General features: G+C 39.0%; 1 protein-coding gene and 1 pseudogene across 2 annotated transcripts in view; both read right to left on the bottom strand.

Annotated features, from left to right (window-relative positions):
• PHC1 (polyhomeotic homolog 1) overlaps positions 1-7296 on the bottom strand; it is a 192864-nt gene extending 185568 nt beyond the window's left edge. The window contains exons 1-2 of one of the 2 annotated variants that reach the window (XM_087888448.1): positions 6919-7279; positions 4442-4576 (exon numbers count right to left, since the gene is read on the bottom strand). The gene's annotated coding sequence lies outside the window, so the exon portion shown is untranslated. Of the gene's footprint in view, positions 1-4441; positions 4577-6918 lie in introns of both variants that reach the window. The other variant, XM_034404423.2, reaches the window with a different exon arrangement.
• A 1427-nt stretch (positions 7297-8723) lies between these two features.
• Positions 8724-14696, bottom strand: LOC148115249 (E3 SUMO-protein ligase KIAA1586 pseudogene; annotated as a pseudogene).
• Positions 14697-14733: the final 37 nt, after the last annotated feature.

Below are 14733 nucleotides of genomic sequence, written 5' to 3'. Positions count from 1 at the left end.
CCGAGCGGCCATGTTTCCATTTCGCCAGGGCTTTAGGCATGGCTGCAATTGAGGTCTTGAGCAGGCACAATTGAGCTCCACCAGAGGTTACTGATGGTTATGCAAGTGTAACAACGGAGGCATAAAAGCCCCTCAAAAAAACACGCTGGAGTATAAGGTGGGAGCGCAAGGAACTCCACTAAGCAGTCACTAGCTGAACCAGCGTTCTGGTAATCAACTCAGGGGGCGCAAGGCTCCACAAATCAGTACTGTATGTCAAATGAGGGAGCGTAAAAAACTCCACAAGTTAGCCCTGATCAACTTGAGGGAGCGCAGACACGCCACAAATTTCAATAAGACAACTAAGTCCTTTTGAGACACTCAAAATGGTCGCCGCGATGAAAATCTGGCCATAAAATGGAGGACAGCTGAAATGGCAGCGAACGAAGACTCCAGGCAGGCGAGGAGGGCAGAAATCCCAGGAGGAGAGACCCCAGCTGACAGGAGGGGGGAGCGTAGGGCTGCGTGCCTTCAAACAGAGTTGGCTGCCGGTAAATGAGGCGGTCAGATGAAGCGAGAGAAACCGATGAGAGAATAGGAGCCGAGGAGAGGAAGCGCACCCAGCTGACAGGAGGGACGTGCAAGGCTCCGAGCCGGTGAAATGAGGACCTCCCGGCAGTCGATGGCCTTGCTGAGCGGTGAAAAAGGCACGGAGGACTAAAGCATGCCACTGCCGAAGAAACGATCCGATGCAGCGTCAAAAAAACGGGGCGGCTTGACAGCCGAAACAACATGGCCGCCGCAAGCACTGAGGGAATTTGCCGCCGTTAAAAGCAATAGCCGCCAAAGCAGGGAAGCGGCTCCAATTAGCCTTCCCACAGGACAACGAAAGGGCCCCCTCCCCAGAGGGGAGGAATCCAGACAAACGAAGATCCCAGTACTCACAGGAGACAGTCAAAGGGCAAAAAGCACTCACAACGTGAACTACAGAACAATTGCTTACAATCTCTTTCATTGAGGACTCGTATACTGCATGAGCCAGAATGAGGGCTGTGAAAATATCTACAAACCCTACACATCCTGGACATAAACTGTTTCAACTTCTACCCTCAAAACAACACTATAGGGCACTGCATGTCAGAACAACTAGACACAAGGACAGTTTTTTTCCCCCATGCCATCACTTTGCTAAACAAGTTCCCACAACACTGTCAAACTATCTAGAAAGGCAGTATTACCATCATTATTCTCATCTTCCCTATTACCTATCTCCTTATAACTTTAACTGTTGCTTGTATCTTATGATTTATATTGTTTACTTAGTATCCTAGTATGATTTATGTTGATTGCTTATTTAGCATCCATGACTATCACTAAGTGCTGTGTCTAATGTTTTATGATGAATGTAGTTTTACAATGACTATGATAATCACTATTGTTGTACGTACACTAAGCTTATGCACCGGAGACAAATTCCTTGCATGTCTAATCACACTTAGTCAATAAAGAATTCTAATTTTCCTTTATTTTTTAAATATTTTTTATTATAACTTGTGACACCTCATTATTAGTTGCCTAATAATAATAATAATAATAATAATAATAATAATAATAATAATAATAATAATAATAATATTTCTATGCCGCCTACTCTCTGAGGACTCTGGGCGGCTTACACCAAAGACAGTATACTAAATAGCATATTGCTCCCAACAATCTGGGTCCTCATTTTACCCACCTCGGAAGGATGGAAGGCTGAGTCAACCTTGAGCCGGTGAGATTTGATCCGCTGATCTGCTGAACTAGCAGTCAGCTGAAGTAGCTGCAGTACTGCACTCTAACCACTGCACCACCTAGGGCCTCATGCAGCACATGGCCCACATATTGGACACACCTGGACTAGATGAATGTCCATAAACCAAAAGCTAATCCCTACAAGAGAGAAATGGCAGTTTCCCATCTTCCCTTTCTAGGGAAAGTGGTAGAAAACATTGTTGCTTGGCAGCTTCAGAGGGTCCTGGATGAAACTGATTATGTAGACTTCTTCCAGTCAGGTTTCAGGCCCAGTATCACTTGATGATCTCTGGTGAGCGTGGGATGGGGGTATTGCAATCATTTTTGTTCTCCTTGACCTCTCAGCGGCCTTCAATATCATCAACCATCGTATCCTTTTGGGCACCTATGAGGTTTGAGGCTGGGGAGCACAGTGTTGTACTGATTTGGCTCCTTTCTCCACGGTCAGTCCCAATCAGTGTTGATAGGGAGTGAAAGATCCAGTCCATGGCTGTTCTTTTGTGGCATGCCACAGGGTTTGGTACTCCTTTTTAACATATACATGAAGCTGCTGGATGAAATCATCCGCCACCAGGGGATGAAGTATCTAATGATGCTAATGATACTCAATTTTATATCTCCAACCCTGGTGATCCAAGTGATGTAGCTACCCTCTCATGGTGCCAGGGGAATGTGAGGGGGACAACAGGCTTCAACTTAATCAAGGCAAACAAAATGGTTTTGGGTGCATTGAGCTTCAAGATTTGGGACTCTAACATCTTTAGTTCTGAATGGGGTTGCGCTGCGGGTTATCCGGGAGTCAGAATTCTTGCTCAAAGAGCAGGTGGTAGTCATGGCTAGGAGAGCCTTTGCACAACTTCATGTTGTATATCAATTGCGCCATTTCCTGGATTGGGAATCCCTGCATTCAGTTAGTCAAGCCCTGGTCATCTTACATTTGGACTACTGCAACACGCTCTTCATGGGACTATTCTTTTTTTTTTATTAAAAAGTTTTAAAGAATTTTACAAATGTTTTCCCATCCCACCTCCCACCTCCCTCCCCAACCCCCCCCCCCGACTTCCCAGAGCAAAATACAGGGTATAGCATTTAACAATCATATACTAACATATGCTAACTATCTATAGACTCCTATCTCCCTCTTGTACTTTTAACTCCCCTTTTACATGACTAAATTTAAATACTTTCTAAAGTCTCTTTATTCATTCATAAAATATTTGAAACTTTTTAATCCCATATTTGTTTTGAATATAGTTAATCCATCTTCTCCATTCCAAAATATATCTTTCATTTGAATGGTCCTTCAAATACGCTGAAATTTTGGCCATCTCTGCTAAGTTCATTACTTTTAGTGTCCATTCTTCAATAGTAGGAAAATCTTCCTTCTTCCAATACTGGGCCACCAAAAGTCTTGCTGCGGTTATTAAATTTAAAATCAAATTAGTCTCCATAACCATACAATCTGTAATTATACCCTAAAAACAGCTGTGGAGTAAACTTTATCTTTTTAAGAATATGTTGCATAATCCACCATATTTTTATCCAAAATGCTTTTTTTTACTTGTCCACCATATATGATAATACGTGGCATCATCACACTCACAATCTCCAACACTTGGATTGCAAGCTTGGATACATACAAGCTAACTTTTTAGGATCTAGATGCCATCTATAAAACATTTTGTAAAAATTTTCTCTCAAGTTTTGGGCTTGTGTAAATTTTACATTTCTAACCCATATTTTCTCCCACGTTTCCATCATTATTGGCTCCTCAATATTTTGTGCCCATTTTATCATACAATCTTTAACTAACTCCGTTTCTGAGTCTATTTCTATCAATGTGTTATACAACCTTTTTATATGCATTTGGCTCTGATCTCGGATTTGTTTTACCAAGTTTTCCTCATTTTGCATGATGCCAATTTTCTGATCCTCTTTCCATCTAGCTTGTAGCTGTCCATGCTGAAACCAAGTTTGAATTATCCTTTCTTCTTTTAATACATTCAAAGACTTTAACTGTAATGTACCTCTTTCCATATTAAGAAGCTCTTTATATGTAATCACATCTTGTTTTTGTTCTGCACTTATGTTCTCTATGGCATGTCTGGGTACTGCCCATATAGGTATCTTATCATTTAATTTGTATTGATATTTTTTCCAGACACGCAATAAAGCATTCCTTAATATATGGCTTTTAAAAATCTTATTCACCTTCTTATCATATAATAAGGGCTATTCTTGAACAGCTTTGGAAACTAAGTGATGCAGAGTGCAGTTGCACAGGCAATTCTGGGGAGCCCTAGAGTGGCCTATGTTACACCACTGTTCTGCAAGCTGGACTGGCTGCCAGTTGGATTCTGGGTGCAATTCAAAGTGTTGGTTATCTCCTTGAAAGCCTAGCATAGCATGGGTCCAGACTATTTGAGAACGGTCTATGACAATTCACCACAGCCAACTCACTTGCCACAGCTAATTTGCCATGGCCAATTCACTGCGGGACAACTCGCCCACCCAACTCGCTGCAGGACAACTCGCTGCCAGACAAGAGTTACACTAATATCAAAGAAATAGTGGAATAGAATCATTAAAGAAAGTATGCAAAAGGGAGAGACAGAATGAAATGTGAATTGCAAAAATTAAAATATTTTTATTTATTTAAAATAATTACCGGTAAATAGAATTGTTAAATTGTCCCACAGCAAATTGCCCCACAGCGGGCATGTATAATAATGTATTTTTACATTATTAGAAATATTTATTCTTCATGGTTTTACTCTTGATGTTGTAAGCTGCCCAAAGGCACCTAAAAGCAAGATGGACAGCAAAGAAATCTAATAAATAAAGGAAGAAAGAATAACAGAGCTCAGCCAGTAAGCAAAAATTTATCAACTTAAGACTGTTCTGAAGTGCTTTATAATAATTTGCTAATTTGGCAAGATATCACCAGACTGTTTTTGATTGTTGAGATACCAGCTATAACTATTTCTGGGCCAAAGATAAACTGGCAACACTCATATTTTCTTGTTATTTGCTGCAAAACATTGAATGGGATTATCTTCAAAGATGATTCAAAAACCTGAATTAGTTCAAAATACAGCTACAGTGCTATTGAAACTTGATCACAATGGGTTTTCAAACTTATAAATTATCAGCAAACCAAAGTAAATTATTTTAAAGTTTATACAACTTGCCTCTGCCAAACATATTAGTGCAGAATTCTTGTTGCTGGTATCCTTACGATTTATATTGACTGTTTTCTAATATGATTTGATTGCTTATTTGTTCCCTATGACTATCATTAAGTGTTGTACCTTATGATTCTTGACGAATGTATCTTTTCTTTTATGTACACTGACAGCGTATGCAAGACACACAAGACAAATTCCGTGTGTGTCCAATCACACTTGGCCAATAAAGAATTCTATTCTATTCTTTTTCTGGGAAAAAGGAGGTACAGTATCAAGAGTCTGAGTACTAATTGAGCTCAAAAAAAGCAACAGATAGCCGGGAACAAAAACTAAGCTTCTAAAAATTAGCTAATTTAACTTTAAAATCTTTTAGTAACAACCTTTGGAGATCTCTAGGAATCATACTAGAGTTTTGGGAGCCTACATGTTGCCCTGGATTTCAGACTGCAACTCAGCAATAAAGTGATGTTAGCATATTCTTTCCTAGGACTTTATACACAATGCAGTGACAATACTAGTTCACCCTTTAATGCTTTTGTTTTAAAAATATTTGCATTCTACTTTTTCTTTTGTCTCTCTCTCTTCCCCCTACACCTGAACATTCTAAACCCTAACCCTGGGGGAAAAGAGCAAACTTTCAAGCATAACCCTAAACAACTATAGGGACCGTGCTCTCTACTCATGTCAATGTAAAGTTAACTATTTCAAAACTATTGCAAAATTAGCCCATGTACTCTGGCAGACATTAAAAGTCATTCTTGCAAGCAAATGGCACTAATGGCTATAACTTTGGAGAACCTTTTAAGGCAACTGTATTCATTGTATTTTCTCTACTGAAACTTATAATAAAGGCACTGGACCTCTTTAATATCAGAAATTATGTTGCTAGAAGCAGGGGAAGAAATTTTTGAAAGCAATAACATGATTCCCCCATGCCTTCTGAATCAATCTTCAACTGCTTGCATTTCCATTCTCCTTAAAAGGTTGAATATCTTTGTCAATTGGTTCTGACACAATTTGCAGTTTAAGTTTTCAATGAGCTAATGTTTCTTTCTCCAAGAGAAAAAAATTAGAATTTGTTTTAATTAGGACAAATCCTAAGGAAAGAATGGGTAACAGAATAAGAGTTGGAAAGGACCTTGGAAGTCTTCTAGCCCAACCCTCTGCTCAAGCAGGGAGTTCCAGTGATGAAGCACCCACAACTTCTTAAGACAAGTTGTTCCACTGATTCTTCTGTCAGAAAATTTATCCTTAGTTCGAAATCGGATGTCTAGATACTAGAGGCAAGTTATGTTTTAATTTTTATTTTTAGTCTGATTCACTTCTTGATACCTTTTGTCTGCCATTTATCTACCCCCAATAAAATCTTGAATTCCTGAGTGAAATAAATGTAGATTTTGGAAGTTTGTTAGCCAGCTCCGGAATTAACTACCTTGCCTTTTGATGCTTTTAATCAATAAGAATCCAAATGAGCCTTATTCTACAAAAGAAGTCGGTCAGCCGCTTTTCGGCAGTTAACCAGAAAGCGGCAGAATTCTTCTCTAGGTTCCAGAAATAATTTTTAATAGATGGTAAGAATAGGCAGGCAGGCAGAGAAGGACCAGGTAGGGTGCTGAAGCCTTCATTCTGCAAAAAGTACTGCAAGCATTGTTTACAAGAATGCCCTACAGAGATTGTGCAGGTAAAATATTAACGCGGGAAACACGTGTTTCAAGTGCAGCTATCAAAGGAACAGGCACGAGCGGAACAAGACAGAGTAAACAATTGACCTGGGATACGACTACTCATTGTGTGAACAATCAAGAGACCGGTGAGAAAAACAGACCACGAACAAGAAGCTCACTAACAAAAAATGGTCCGAAACTGCATGGGGCGAAAGGAGGGGCGGGAACCGCAATGGCTGCAGGAGGAAAAGTGACTTGCAGGTGTGGTCCTGGGTCGGGCACCACTTCCTTACCTCTGGTTCCAGCTAGGCCTAGCGTCTACCCCGAAGGGGGCGCGCCAACGACCCAGACCAGCCCTCCCAGCAACGGGGGCGGGGCGGAGCCGGGATCCGGCGGCAGCAGCGAAGAAACCCAGGAAGGAGGGGAGGGGCCCAAAGGGCTGCCACCGCGCCCCCTCGGCAGATCGCCTTTCCCGAAGTCAAAGCCGCTTTCCGATATAAACCGACCACTCCGCCGAGTATTTAATTTCCTTGGCTCAGGCTTCCCCCTCCTTGTCTTCTCGTTTACCCACTTCCTGCCAAAGGGGGCGCCAAAAGGCGGTTCTTCCGGAGCACATGACTTGCCTTCTCCTTGAGCCCTTGACTAGCGAGGTTTGCAGTTGCCATGGTGATGGGGAGCTGGCGCTCGAGGTCGATCATCTTTGGTATTGGGCGGGTCTTGATTTCGATTGCAGGCAGCGCAGAAGCGTGTAAGCTGCCGCTGCTCTCCTCGTTGTGGTTAGGAGTTCAGGAGATGCAGTTTAGAAGGATGCGTTTTTCTTGACTTGTTGAATTTCTGCGAACAAGGATTTACGAGCCTCGAAAGAAGGGAGGCAGAAAGGAATGGTCCTAATTAGACCACCGTTTCAAGGAAAAGCAGGGAGCACACGGGGTTTGAACGAAGCTGTCAAAGTGGGGACTAAAGGGAAATACTAAATTCATACACATAATAGAATTGAAAAGGACCTCGGAGGGCTTCTAGTCAGCATTACCTGAAAATCATTCAGAAACAATAAATGAACAACATGGGATACTTTGAATATAAAAGTACATGCACATTTACACCCCTAGGTAAGACATCTGTGACACCAACACATGTCCTTAATCCATTTAAATAGTTAAAGGCACATCATATAGAGTTTTTTTAATATTAAGCCAGACTTCTGATAAAATATTTTTTATTCTTAAACATGTTTTAGAGCATTATACACTGGTTTTACTTAGTTCATTCTGAGCCTTGGGTCTCCTGATTTCATCCTTGCAGGTTCAAGCTATTTGCTAGTGTTCTGTTTTGGTTATGTGTCCCTCTTTCCATTTTTTATACTTGTCCTTTTTATCTCACAGTTTATGAGAGAGTTCTTTATGCAACCATGCTGGTTTTGTCTGGGGTCCCTTGTTTTTCTTTCTCTGTGGCATTCTGCTAGACTGTACTTTTATAATCTCATTTTTCAGTGTTTCCCAAGCATCTTGATTTATTTCCCCCTTTAGGATTGCTATCTATAGAATCCTTCCAAAGCTATTTGGAGTTTGCGTTAGGGTTAGGTTTTCTGAAGATAACTCTCTTAAAGTCTAAGATACTAGTTCTATTATTTGTGCCTGAATGATTTTGAATTCTAGTATGACATGGTCACTCTCCCCCAAAGTTCTGCAACTTCCATCCCTTCAATTATTTCATCTCTATTAGTAATAATTAAATCCAGTATACCAGGGATGAAATCTAAACATTTTCGCTACCAGTTCTGTGGGCGTGGCTTAATTGGTGGGTGTGGGTTGGTGGTCAGGTGGGCGTGGCCAAGTCGACATCACTACTTTGCCCTTTGTTTACCTACAAAAAGAATAATAAATGAAGTACACAAAACAATAAGAAGTACACAAATACTTACATAAGAGCAATAAAAGTGTTGTCTTCAACGTCGCTTCTTGCACCAATGATAATAATGACCTACGAAGAGATATAACATGATATACAAATTTAACCATTTAATACGTAAATAAAAATAACAGAAGTACACAAAACAATTAAAAAACAAAATAGGTACATAAATACTTACATAAAACTGTTAGTCGTCTTTAGCTTTGGGATGTTTCCACATAGCTATTTCAGTGGCAGTCTCATCACTTCTACTTTTCTTGCACTTGATGCGCGGATCATTGGCTGAGCAATGGTGTTCTCTGAACCATTTTTTCACTGCAGGAATAGGGTCCCATTTTGGAAGAGGTAGTCCAGTAACGTTGATGGTCATGAGATTGGTTAGATTCGAAATAGCTAGGCAATTTCTGCTCTCTGAACATATCAGGTTCATTTTCGAAAAACCCCTTTCCACTTCTGCAGAACTCACTGTAATTGTTCTGACAATATCTTTTGCTTTTTTGATACTGTTAGGAATTGCATACCTCTTTGAATCTTGTAAGACATTCTCCACAAAATCTCTATAGTCGTTAATGTCAATGTTGTAGTTGAAAATGTCAGAGTTGTTCTTCAGCTGCTGCCCATGGAACGACTATTTCCTCAAAATCCCAGTACTCTGGTACCAAAAACTGTAGAAACTGTAGTTTATTTGTGATGTCTTGCAGTTGGTTCCCAGTTTTTAAATGCTCACAGTCCATCAGTCATTTCTGAAAATTTTTGATGATACTTTGTAAAAGTCTTTCTCGATGAAGACCAATAAATCAATGGTTTTCTATAAAGTTTACATTCCTGAAGGTTTCTGAGGTAATTAGTCCTTCAACTTTTCTTTCGTATGGGCCCTTTCACTTTGTTAGCAGTTCAAATGACTTTATTGATCTTCTCTCCAGTTTTTCAGCTTTTATTATGTCCATATTGCGTGCTTGTAGTGCAGTTGAAAGAAGTGAAATTTCCTCCAAAATGTCTATCATCAACGCCAAATCGTTTAAGAAATGTTTATTTTCCAGACGGGCAGCCATACCTGAGTATTTTGCATTCCCATGAAAATATTGATGTAGCACAGGATAAGCACGCCACACAGCTATGGTTGCCCGTAAACTACAGGCAGCCCATCTTGGCCCAAAAACTCGACCAATCCTTATGATGTTAATTTCAAGTTCTTCAGATATTTCATCAAGTTCAATTCGATTTTTATTGGACTGCTGGAAAATAGAGCATATCTTATCAATAAAAATTTTAAAATGATTTACTTGCTTTATTTCCTTTATAGTGTCATCTAAAACAAGTTGGAGGTGATGGTTCAAGCAGTGCCATATGATGATGTTTGGAAACTCTTTTGCTATTCTGGTGCTCACTCCAGATTTTCTCCCAAGCATAACACTGGCACTATCAGAGCAGAACTCTATTAAATTTTTTTGTAGTTAGTCCCAGGTAAATCCAACCTTATGCAAACTTTCAAAAACTGCAGAACATATTGTCTCTGCATCTTGTTTCTTCAATTCAACAAGTTCGACAAAAATTGTTGGTGGGTCCTCTGAGTCCTCAACTTTTAAGAAAACTAACAGAACTGGTTTGCAGGATACTGTTGAGGCTTCATCAATGATCAGACATATTTTCAGATTCCGTGCAATGATGCTAGAAAATATTTTGGTTTTAATTTTTAATGTTTGCCATGCACTCAACTATTTTCACAACTGTTGGCCTTGAATGCAACAAGCAGGAACCTCACATAGCCACAAAAAGCCCCAAAACCAACTTTCACACTTTTTCCACACAAAAGGCCACATAAAGCTTTGTGAGAGTGTGTGTGTTTGTGTAGTTAGAGTGAAACACTACAGAAACACACCAAATCTCAGAAAGCTGCAGAAATATTTTATTTTATTATTTTATTTTTATTTTTAGATAAAAGCAGCTAAATTTAAAACTTCCCAAACTTTAAATGGCTATGTCTAAAAAAAAAAACTCCTAAAAAAAACCCCCAATTAACTATTATTTTTAAAGCTCCCAAAGGAAAAAAAAACCCACAATTACTTACCCAATTGAAGGGACAAGGCAGGCAGGCAGGCAGATTGAGTTGCTCACTGATTGGATTGATTGCAGGCAGGCAGATTAAGTTGCTTACTGATGCAATGGATTTCAGAGATTGCAGCAAGCGAAGCAAGGCAGGCATTCAGATTCCTCTCTTTCTTTGATTGTCCAAGTCAATCTATTCATTTCTGCGCAATCCAATCTGTTCTTAATTACTTCACCCTCTGTAGGGATTTTCTCTGTTTTCCATCTTTGTGCAAATACTATCCTCGCTGCAGTTATTATGTGAGTAATCAAATATATATTTTCTTTACTAAATTTCTCTGGTAAGATTCCCAATAGGAACAGTTCTGGTTTTAAATCTATATGTTGTATAATTTCTTCCAACCATGTTTTAACTTTAATCCAATAGTTTTTTGCTTCTGGACATGTCCACCACATATTATAATATGATCCTGGTATCTGATGACATTTCCAGCATTTAGCTGATTTATCTTTAAACATTTTTGCCAGTTTTTCAGGTGGCATGTGCCATCTGTAAAACATTTTATATTGATTTTCTTTATATGCTGTGGACATTGTTAATTTGTAATTCCTTTCCCATAATTGTTGCCATTAATGTAGCTTAATTGAATATCCAAAAATTTTTGCCCAAACTATAATTGTTTCTTTTATTTGTTCTTCTTTTAAATCAATACTAAGTAAGTAATTGTATATTTTTAAAGCTATTTTATCATCTGTTCCCGTGAGTATCCTATCCAGTTCTGTCATTTCTAAATAAAAACCATATAATTTACCATCTTTTTCATATCTTGTTCGTATTTGAGTTTGAGTATACCAATCCAACTCAATCCCTTGTTCTTCTATTTCTTGTTTCCCCTTCAATTCCCCCTTATCTGTTAATATATCTTTATATCTAAGAATATTTCTAATATTGATAATATTTGGATGTATTAACGCTTCCATTGTTGATAACCATGTTGGTATTTTCAAATAATATTTATCTCTGATCTTCTCCCACACCAATAATAATGCATTTCTTACATAATGTCTTTGAAAATAAGATTGGACATAACCAGCGTCGCTGCGGGACAGTGGGTTTTTTTGGGGCTCCGCTGATATCCCAGCTGATCGGGGGTCTTAATTGACCTAAGCTGTCTAGTAGGGACAGCAAACTAGAGAAGCATGGACTGATCAACTCAGGGAATCTGCAAACTCCCAGGTTGATCAGAGGTAGCTTCTTGAACTGAACAGCTGAGGAAAGCCGTCATAGGAGCTCCTAAGAAGCAGGGGCAGTCGCAACGGAGCAGAGAAACTAAGAGAAAGTGCATCATCTAGGTGAGAATCTAATTTTCTAGATATAAGATTTACTTTATTTATTTATTTATTTATTTATTTATTTATTTATTTATTTATTTTTTTATTCATATTTCTATGCCGCCCACTCTCCAAGGACTCTGGACGCCTTACACCAAAGACAGTATACTAAATAGCATATTGCCCCCAACAATCTGGGTCCTCATTTTACCCACCTCGGAAGGATGGAAGGCTGAGTCAATCTTGAGCCGGTGAGATTTGATCCGCTGATCTGCTGAACTAGCAGTCAGCTGAAGTAGTTGCAGTACTGCACCCTAACCACTGCGCCACCTCAGCTCTATAGATAGACTGGATAAATGGCTAAAGTGAGGAAGGAGAGAGGCTGTGTATTGGCTCTCCATTTCCGGTATTGAAGCTGCGAAGAAAGTGAAAGCCCAAGAGAGAAGGGAAAAATGTTCCTTCTTTTTTGAATGAACTAAATGAATTGTTAAACTGATGGGGAATTGACTTAAAAGTGCAGTTTTGGAATTAAGAAGAGCTAGAAAAGTGTTTGATTACTCTGAGTAAGAAGAGAAGGATTACAAATGGAATTACAATGATCCGAAACTGATTAAAGAATTGAAAGGGGGGGGGAGCATAGTTTGGTTATACTGCAGTGCCATCTAGTGGCTAAAAAGAAAAGACTTTAAAAGTGATCATAAGATTTAAAGCTGACCTTGAATATGCTGGCTGTATAGATAAGAAAACATATGTTGAAGAGAGAAACACATTTTGGAAAGAAAGGAAGAGATTGGAGTCCTGAATTTGTTTTTATGTTTTGAGTTTTTGTTTTTCTTATTTCTCTAATAGTTGGGTTTTGTTTTTGTTTTTTGAGCTTTTTGAAGTACTTTGTTTTGGAATTGGTGTTTGGGTTACCTTTTTTGGCGGTGGTTTTTTGTTGTTGTTCTTTCTGATGTACTATTTGATGTGGGAATAAGACATGGAAGAATTTTTACTGTTTAAAATTTGGATTAAGGCAAGAAGAGCCTGAAGAAGCTTATAATTTTCCCTTTTCTAGTTTCTGGCTTTACCTATTATTTTTTATTATATAACTTTTTTTCTTGGCTTTTTTTTCTTTATTATTATTATTATTATTTTTGGATGGACAGGATTTGGGGATAATTTTTTTTTCTCTTGGGGGGTGTATTGGATTTTTGCAACTTTTATTTTGTATATTTTTCCTTTTGTTCTTTTCATTTTTTTCTAGTTCACCCATCGGGGTGAACTAGATATTTGAATTACAAATATCAACCAGAAGTGGATTACAAATTTGGGATATATAACGATAAGAGATGAAGAAATTTACAGCACATCTACATTCAGCAGCAAGCCCCTCTACGACAGAAACATTGAAAACATAAGAAACGATGGATCTAAAAAAACTGATACAGTCACTGCATGATGATCTGAAAGAAAATTTAAAAGAAGTGAAGGAGATGATTGGGAGAAATGAAGAAAGAATTCAAAAAGTAGAGGAAAAGGCGAAGTTAACAGAAAAGAAAGTGGAAGAATTAGAGGAAAAATTGACATCAGTGGATAAAAACCAAGAACGAACAATTATTTCTCGCGAGATGGACAAAACTGATTTTTACTATATTTTCAAAATATAGAGGAAGAGAAAGGGGAAAACTTGCTGGAAGCAATGGCAGAGATGCTGACAGAAGTGTTGGAATAACTCAAGGAGAAGATAATAAATGAGATGGACGAGGTATTTAGAGTGCACACAAGATATGCAATGAGAAACAAGTTACCAAGAGTACCAAGAACAAGAAGTTCATGTAAGATTTACAAAGAAAGCGATAAAGAGATACTACAAATAACCAGAAACACTGCAATGAAATATAAAGATAAAGAGGTAGTGGTGTTGAGACAAATACCCAGAAGAGTCAGAGATTTGAGGAAGGAATATCATTTCTTAACAAGTCTTTTGATTACAAAAGGAGTGAGTTTCAGGTGGCTAATATCAGAAGGGATACTGGTGACATGACAGGAACTGCGAGTAAAGATGCAGAAGCAAGCATTTTCCAAACTTCTCTTTACTAGAATAGGTAAACTGGCACATCTGGGAAAACCCAAATCTGAGAGATCCGGGTTTTCCCTCAGTAAATCAAAACCACCAAAACCATCCCTTCACTCCTCAGTCGATCACATGCTCCAATCAACGTCTGTCCCATCTCGACTCAGCACTCCGAGTACTCCTTCTCCAGATGCTGGATGGCCCTGACCTTGACTGACAGGAAAAATGCTATTATGTCTACAAACAACCCCTCTACTAAATCCCTCCTCCTACTTTCCCACACATGAGAAGATGGCAGCATGGAAGCTACTGGCCTAATATGGTTTCCAACGCTGACACGAATATGATGAAATCAAGAAATGTCATTTATGTACCAAATATGCCCACCACATTTGCCTGAAAATAAACAAACAGGTAGCCAATTTCCTACAAGCATATTCTACATTTCTCCATCTATGTCCATCTTGTTTGCCAAAATTAGATAACTTAATTGCCATGTCTGATAGGGTCCATACTATAGAAACAACTATAAAGACACAGCAAACAACCATAGACTCCATTGAAACAAGTTTAGAAGCACGTATACCGGTGGTGGGTTGCTCCCGGTTTGCACCGGTTCTCGAGAACCGGTAGTAAAAATCTCTCATCATTCGGAGAACCGGTAGTAGTTGCTGGCTGGCCACACCCCTGAACCGGTTTCCCGGTCGCCATGTTCATCACCGCCATGTTCTTTGCACATGGGCATCCTATTGTCTTTCAAGTC

Source organism: Pantherophis guttatus, chromosome 2 (assembly GCF_059756535.1).
Source record: "Pantherophis guttatus breed Tessera chromosome 2, ASM5975653v1, whole genome shotgun sequence".
Classification (NCBI taxonomy): domain Eukaryota; kingdom Metazoa; phylum Chordata; class Lepidosauria; order Squamata; family Colubridae; genus Pantherophis; species Pantherophis guttatus.
The sequence above is the reverse complement of the archived record's forward strand: the minus strand, read 5'-3'. Positions and strand labels throughout refer to the sequence as shown.